Source organism: Coregonus lavaretus (assembly GCF_964263955.1).
Source record: "Coregonus lavaretus genome assembly, chromosome: 34".
Taxonomy (NCBI): Eukaryota; Metazoa; Chordata; class Actinopteri; order Salmoniformes; family Salmonidae; genus Coregonus; species Coregonus lavaretus.
In genome coordinates, this window is record NC_140021.1 from 21,698,929 (window position 1) to 21,705,421 (window position 6,493).

General features: G+C 46.6%; 1 long non-coding RNA gene across 1 annotated transcript in view; it reads right to left on the reverse strand.

Annotated features, from left to right (window-relative positions):
• The window catches only part of LOC311109406, a 78,883-nt gene that overhangs the window by 5,542 nt on the left and 66,848 nt on the right, over positions 1-6,493 (reverse strand). The window lies entirely within an intron of this gene.

The window sequence follows — 6,493 nt, forward strand, 5'->3', positions numbered from 1 at the left end:
CGGGAAATTTAGTTTTCTCAGTGGGGGCAGGGTCAGAGGAAGGCCAGACACTGGCCTGGAGGAGTATAGGCCCACTGCGTCCCGTCCATCCGTCACACACACACACACACCCACCGACACACACACAGCCACACACACTGATCCTCCTTCCCCTCACATGACAGGGACTAGAGCCAACAACCCCCACTGCTCCACCTCGTCCTGGGCTGGGCTGCGACACCTTCTCCAGGTCTAAGCTCAATGTGTGTGTGTGTTTGTGTCTGCGTGCGTGCTTGTGAGGTGCGTGTGTGTGAGCGTACCTGTTTCAAGTCTCTTCATCAGGGGCCTCATAACATTATCTGATCTGTTCATCTCTGCTTATGTCTGTGCATGTCGTCTCATGGGTTTGCTGTGATTCTGATACTGTTTAATATAACACAACTCCAGTCTGTCTCATGGAATAGACTAAAGCCTGAGTCCCTATTCCCTACATAGTGCACTACTTTTGATCAGGGCCCATATGACTCAGGTCAAAAGTAGTGCACTATATAGCAAATAGGATTCCATTTGGGACAAACTAAATCTCTTTTGGAGGGCTCCAGCACCTTCCTTTACCATAAATGGTAATGATGAAAAAAATTATAATAATAGATTGTTACATATCGGGATACTATTTTTGACAATATATCGTATCGTTTTGAAAATATTGCAATATTATTATTGTGCTAGTTAGCTGTACCTGCACCAAAACTCCAGTCAATTTGTTTTCAGCACCTACATTTCCATAACGGATCAAAACACATTTTCTCATGGCTCTCCCTTGTCCCTCCACAGCAGACATATGGTGAGCAATATGTTTGGAACAAAAAAACACAATAAAATCACAGTATCGAATTGCAATACATATAGAATCGTGAGGATCGCAATACATATTGTATCGGCACCGAAGTATCATGATAATATCGTATCGTGAGGTCCGCTGCAATTCCCAGCCCTAATTAATAATAAGTCCTATTTTTATAAAGCAAATCCATCTGACCCAGGTGAAGCACTAGGTAAACCACTCTGTGCCAATCTGGTGTCACGCTGTGCCAAGTTTAAATTCAAGATCATCAACCAAGTTCATCCAGGTCTTACCAGAACCATCTAATACTCAATTAAGTTAAATTGACTCAACTAATTGACTTACCTTTATAAAGCCACACCAATTAAGCCACCAGTCTCGCACTGGCCTACAACAGGATGTGGAATTATCAATATTGCCAGATAGGTGGAACATAAGCATTTCCTTACTGACTGAACATACTGTGGCCGTAAACCCAACTGTATGGCTCCTGTCTGTGCACGTATGTAGCTGGACCTGGTTCTGAGCTCGCTGGTGCCCTCTCCTGGGGTGACCTGATTGTGAACACAGCAAGTGACCATCCAGAGTCCCACATACTTCCAGTGTCCAACTACTGAATCTCCAAGCTAGAAAAGAAATGACACAAGTATGTATCTCACACCACTCTGCTTTCTTTGTCCCCCTTTCCCTTCTTCTCCTCTCCTCTCCTCCTTCTCCTTCCCAACCCCTCTAAATCCAACCTTAGATCCCCTCCGTCAGTGAGTGTGAGCCCTGCATGCGCGTATCTGTATCTGAGCGCCGGGTCTCCCTCATTCTCCGTCTCGTAATCCGTTGCCGCGGCAATAACTGACGCCTCAGACTCAGGCTGTTGTTGAAGGCATGTTGTGTCATTAGTGGGCACGTGCAATTTTAAGAGTACACCATCTTGTTTTCACATGTGCGCGCACACTCCCAATAAAGAGCAAACGGTGACAGAAAGAGCACGCTCTTCCAGTCCATAAAACATGCGTCCAAATATTTCTGCTGTGATGCTGCCTGGTTAGAGAGAGCGAAACAGAGGGGGAGAGATGGATGGAGAGATTGAGAGATGGAGGGAGAGTGGGAGATGTAGTGGGAGAGTGGGAGATGGAGGGAGAGTGGGAGATGGAGGGAGAGTGGGAGATGGAGGGAGAGTGGGAGACGGAGGGAGAGTGGGAGACGGAGGGATAGTGGGAGACGGAGGGAGAGTGGGAGATGGAGGGAGAGTGAGAGACGGAGGGAGAGTGGGAGACGGAGGGAGAGTGGGAGACAGAGGGAGAGTGGGAGATGGAGGGAGAGTGGGAGATGGAGGGAGAGTGGGAGACGGAGGGAGAGTGGGAGACGGAGGGAGAGTGGGAGACGGAGGGAGAGTGGGAGACGGAGGGAGAGTGGGAGACGGAGGGAGAGTGGGAGATGGAGGGAGAGTGGGAGAGTGGGAGATGGAGGGAGAGTGAGAGACGGAGGGAGAGTGGGAGATGGAGGGAGAGTGGGAGACGGAGGGATAGTGGGAGATGGAGGGAGAGTGGGAGACGGAGGGAGAGTGGGAGACGGAGGGAGAGTGGGAGATGGAGGGAGAGTGGGAGAGTGGGAGATGGAGGGAGAGTGGGAGAGTGGGAGATGGAGGGAGAGTGGGAGATGGAGGGAGAGTGGGAGAGTGGGAGATGGAGGGAGAGTGGGAGAGTGGGAGACGGAGGGAGAGTGGGAGATGGAGGGAGAGTGGGAGAGTGGGAGATGGAGGGAGAGTGGGAGAGTGGGAGATGGAGGGAGAGTGGGAGATACACGGTGAGGAAGAGAAGTGCGGATGGCTATAGGGTCAAGGGAGGGAGGGTGTGGGTTTAAGGCGGTTTAGTGCTTTCAGAGTAGACTGAGTGTGATATAAATGATGTGTCCCTTCACTTCAAGTTCCAGTAGGGGTGTCAGTCTATTACAGTGTTACAGGCTGCATCCCAAATGGAACCCTATTTACCCTAAGGCACCCTATTCCCTAGCTATATGGGCCTTTGTGCCATTTGGAACGCATTCACAGAGCAGTGTTCCAGTGTTACAGAGGAGTAGCCATGGCAATGATTCAGCAAATCAATAAAAAAACTGAATATTAAAATACTAGGAACGGCAAAATACATGTACAACTGACACCCGACACACCCCCTAATAACACACACACACACACACAACACAGCCGCAGTATGTTTCATGGACAGTGTATAATTACAGCTTTTTAAAAGGTGATCACGGAAAATGCTCGTGTACTCATATATTACATTTTGAGATGGAAATATTGTTAAATATGAATACTAAAATCCTCCAGGATGCCTTGATCCAGGAGCGAAACGCTGTTTAAATACATTGTTTAATAAAGGTTAAGGAGTGTGTGTGTACGGTACACATTGTTCAATAGCTGCACTGTTCTCCAGAGTCTTGTCCTATTAGGCAGGGTGCACTGGATGATCAGACACACACACAGTCTTGTACAACTAACCTTGTGGGGGACACAAAATTCAGTCCCATTGAAAATCCTATTTTGAGAGGGAGGAAGAGAGAGAGGGAGGAAGAGAGAGATGAAAGAAATGGATGACAGAAGGAGGTACTACTCTATCATGTCTGATGGAAAGAGCACATCCCTGCTTTTTGGATGTAAATTGAGAAGAGGTCAAGGTGAAGGTGTGGAGGTTTGAACAGCTCAGGATCAGTACTGAGTCAGACCAGGGCCATATGCTCTGTCTGTCTGTGTGTGTGTGTGTGTGTGTGTGTGTGTGTGTGTGTGTGTGTGTGTGTGTGTGTGTGTGTGTGTGTGTGTGTGTGTGTGTGTGTGTGTGCAGAGAGGCTTATCAAGCAGAGAGGCCTATATATGAACCTGTCTTTCCGCAGCATCTGCCCCAGGAATGTTGAGGTCATTTTATGTGCACAGCAGGGTCTTCCCTCCACGCAACACATTAACACATTTTAATGCATTAAGTCTACATTAAATGTTTTCCTGCCTTGTTTCAATTAAAAGTGATGGAAACCAAATTCATTTGACATTACACTTTCTGTAAGCCCTTGTGTAAGCCCAGCTGTGCACATAAAATGACCTCAAGTGTTCCTGGGGCAGATGCTGTGGAAAGACAGGTTCAAAACCACACACACACACACACACACACACACAAAGTAGCAGAGAGGCCATATCAAGTAGCAGAGAGGCCCTATCAAGTAGCAGAGCGGCCTTATCAAGTAGCAAGAAGCCCTATCATGGTTGCATAGAGGCCTTTACAGATCTCTCTCTTTCTCTATAACTGTCACTCTTTCTCTCTCTTTCCTTCTGTCTTTTACAGAGTAGAGTTGAGAGAGAGAAAGCAGGAGAGAGAGAGCGAGAGAGATGAAAAGATAGAGAGACAGAAGGAAAGAGAGAGAAAGAGTGACAGTTATAGAGAAAGAGAGAGATCTGTAAAGGCCTCTATGCAACCATGATAGGGCGTCTTGCTACTTGATAAGGCTGCTCTGCTACTTGATAGGGCCTCTCTGCTACTTGATATGGCCTCTCTGCTACTTGATATGGCCTCTCTGCTACTTTGTGTGTGTGTGTGTGTGTGGTTTTGAACCTGTCTTTCCACAGCATCTGCCCCAGGAACACTTGAGGTCATTTTATGTGCACAGCCGGGTCTTCCCTCCACGCAATACATTAACACACTGACCAAGCCATTTTAACACATTAAGACTCCATTAAATGTTTCCCTGCCTTGTTTTAATAAAAAGTGATGGAAACCAAATTCATTTGACATGTTACATTTCCTGTAAGCCCTTCAGACAGTCTGTCTTTTACAGAGTAGAGTTGAGAGAGAAAGCAGGAGAGAGATAGAGTGATAGAGAGATAAACAGAGACAGAAGGACAGAGAGAGAGAGAGAGAGAGAGGGGGGGGGGGGAGGGGGAGAGAGAGAGAGGGGGGGGAGAGGGGGAGAGAGAGAGAGCGAGGGGGAGAGAGAGAGATAAACAGAGACAGAAGGACAGAGAGAGAGAGCGAGGGGGGGAGAGAGAGAGCGAGGGGGAGAGAGAGAGCGAGGGGGGGAGAGAGAGAGAGAGAGAGAGAGAGAGCGAGAGAGAGAGAGAGAGCGAGAGAGAGCGAGAGCGAGAGAGCGAGAGAGAGCGAGAGAGAGAGAGAGAGAGAGAGAGAGAGAGAGAGAGAGAGAGAGAGAGAGAGAGAGAGAGAGAGAGAGAGAGAGAGACAACTATCCCAGAAGACACCAGCTGGGCCATCTGTCTGGTGAGTCAGTCCCTGGCTCTGTCCCTATATAGTGCACTACTTTTGACCAGGGCCTATATGGAATAGGGTGCCATTTGAGATGCAGCCTAACAGGGCTGCTAGAATCACTAGTGCACTCAGTAAGCCCATATCATACAGATAAAATCAGCAAACACTTAGGCTCAATCCCAATACCCTCCGTTTTGCACAATCCTGCGAGCCCCATCGAGTCGTAGTATGTCCCAATTCAACTTTGAGCGAGGTGTAATGCCTTTTCAGCCCTATAGTTGGCCCTCCAAACGAAGGGAATCATGATGCAGACTTTAGAGTTGCCTCAAGAATAATAGCTGACAAAAATACTAGGACGGAAGCAAATGTATACTACCGTTCAAAAGTTTGGGGTCACTTAGAAATGTTCCAGATACTCAACTAGTCTCAAGAAGGACAGTTTTATTGCTTCTTTAATCAGCACAACAGTTTTCAGCTGTGCTAACATAATTGCAAAAGGGTTTTCATATGATCAATTAGCCATTTTTTTGTCCATTAAAATAACATCAAATTGATCAGAAATACACTGTAGACATTGTTAATGTTGTAAATGGCTATTGTAGCTGGAAATGGCTGATTTATAATGGAATATCTACATAGGCGTACAGGGGCCCATTATCAGCAACCATCAGTCCTGTGTTCAAACGGCACGTTGTGTTTGCTAATCCAAGTTTATCATTTTAAAAGGCTAATTGATCATATGAAAACCCTTTTACAATTATGTTAGCACAGCTGAAAACTGTTGTGCTGATTAAAGAAGCAATAAAACTGTCCTTCTTGAGACTAGTTGAGTATCTGGAGCATCAGCAATTGTGGGTTCGAATACAGGCTCAAAATGGCCAGAAACAAATAACTTTCTTCTGAAACTCGTCAGTCTATTCTTGTTCTGAGAAATGAAGGCTATTCCATGCAAGAAATTGCCAAGAAACTGAAGATCTCGTACAACGCTGTGTACTACTCCCTTCACAGAACAGCACAAACTGTCTCTAACCAGAATAGAAAGAGGAGTGGGAGGCCCCGGTGCACAACTGAGCAAGAGGACAAATACATTAGCGTGTCTAGTTTGAGAAACAGACGCCTCACAGGTCCTCAACTGGCAGCTTCATTAAATAGTACCCGCAAAACATCAGTCTCAACGTCAACAGTGAAGAGGCGACTCCGGGATGCTGACCTAGGCAGAGTTGATCAATTAGCCTTTTAAAATGATAAACTTGGATTAGCAAACACAACGTACCATTGGAACACAGGACTGATGGTTGCTGATAATGGGCCCCTGTATGTTGTGATTGAGCCTTAGTCAGGCAGTTCGCTTACTATATACAAAAGAAAGCAAGTCACAGGGAGAAACACACTAAGCTACGAATAACAAACAGACACAATAAAGGGT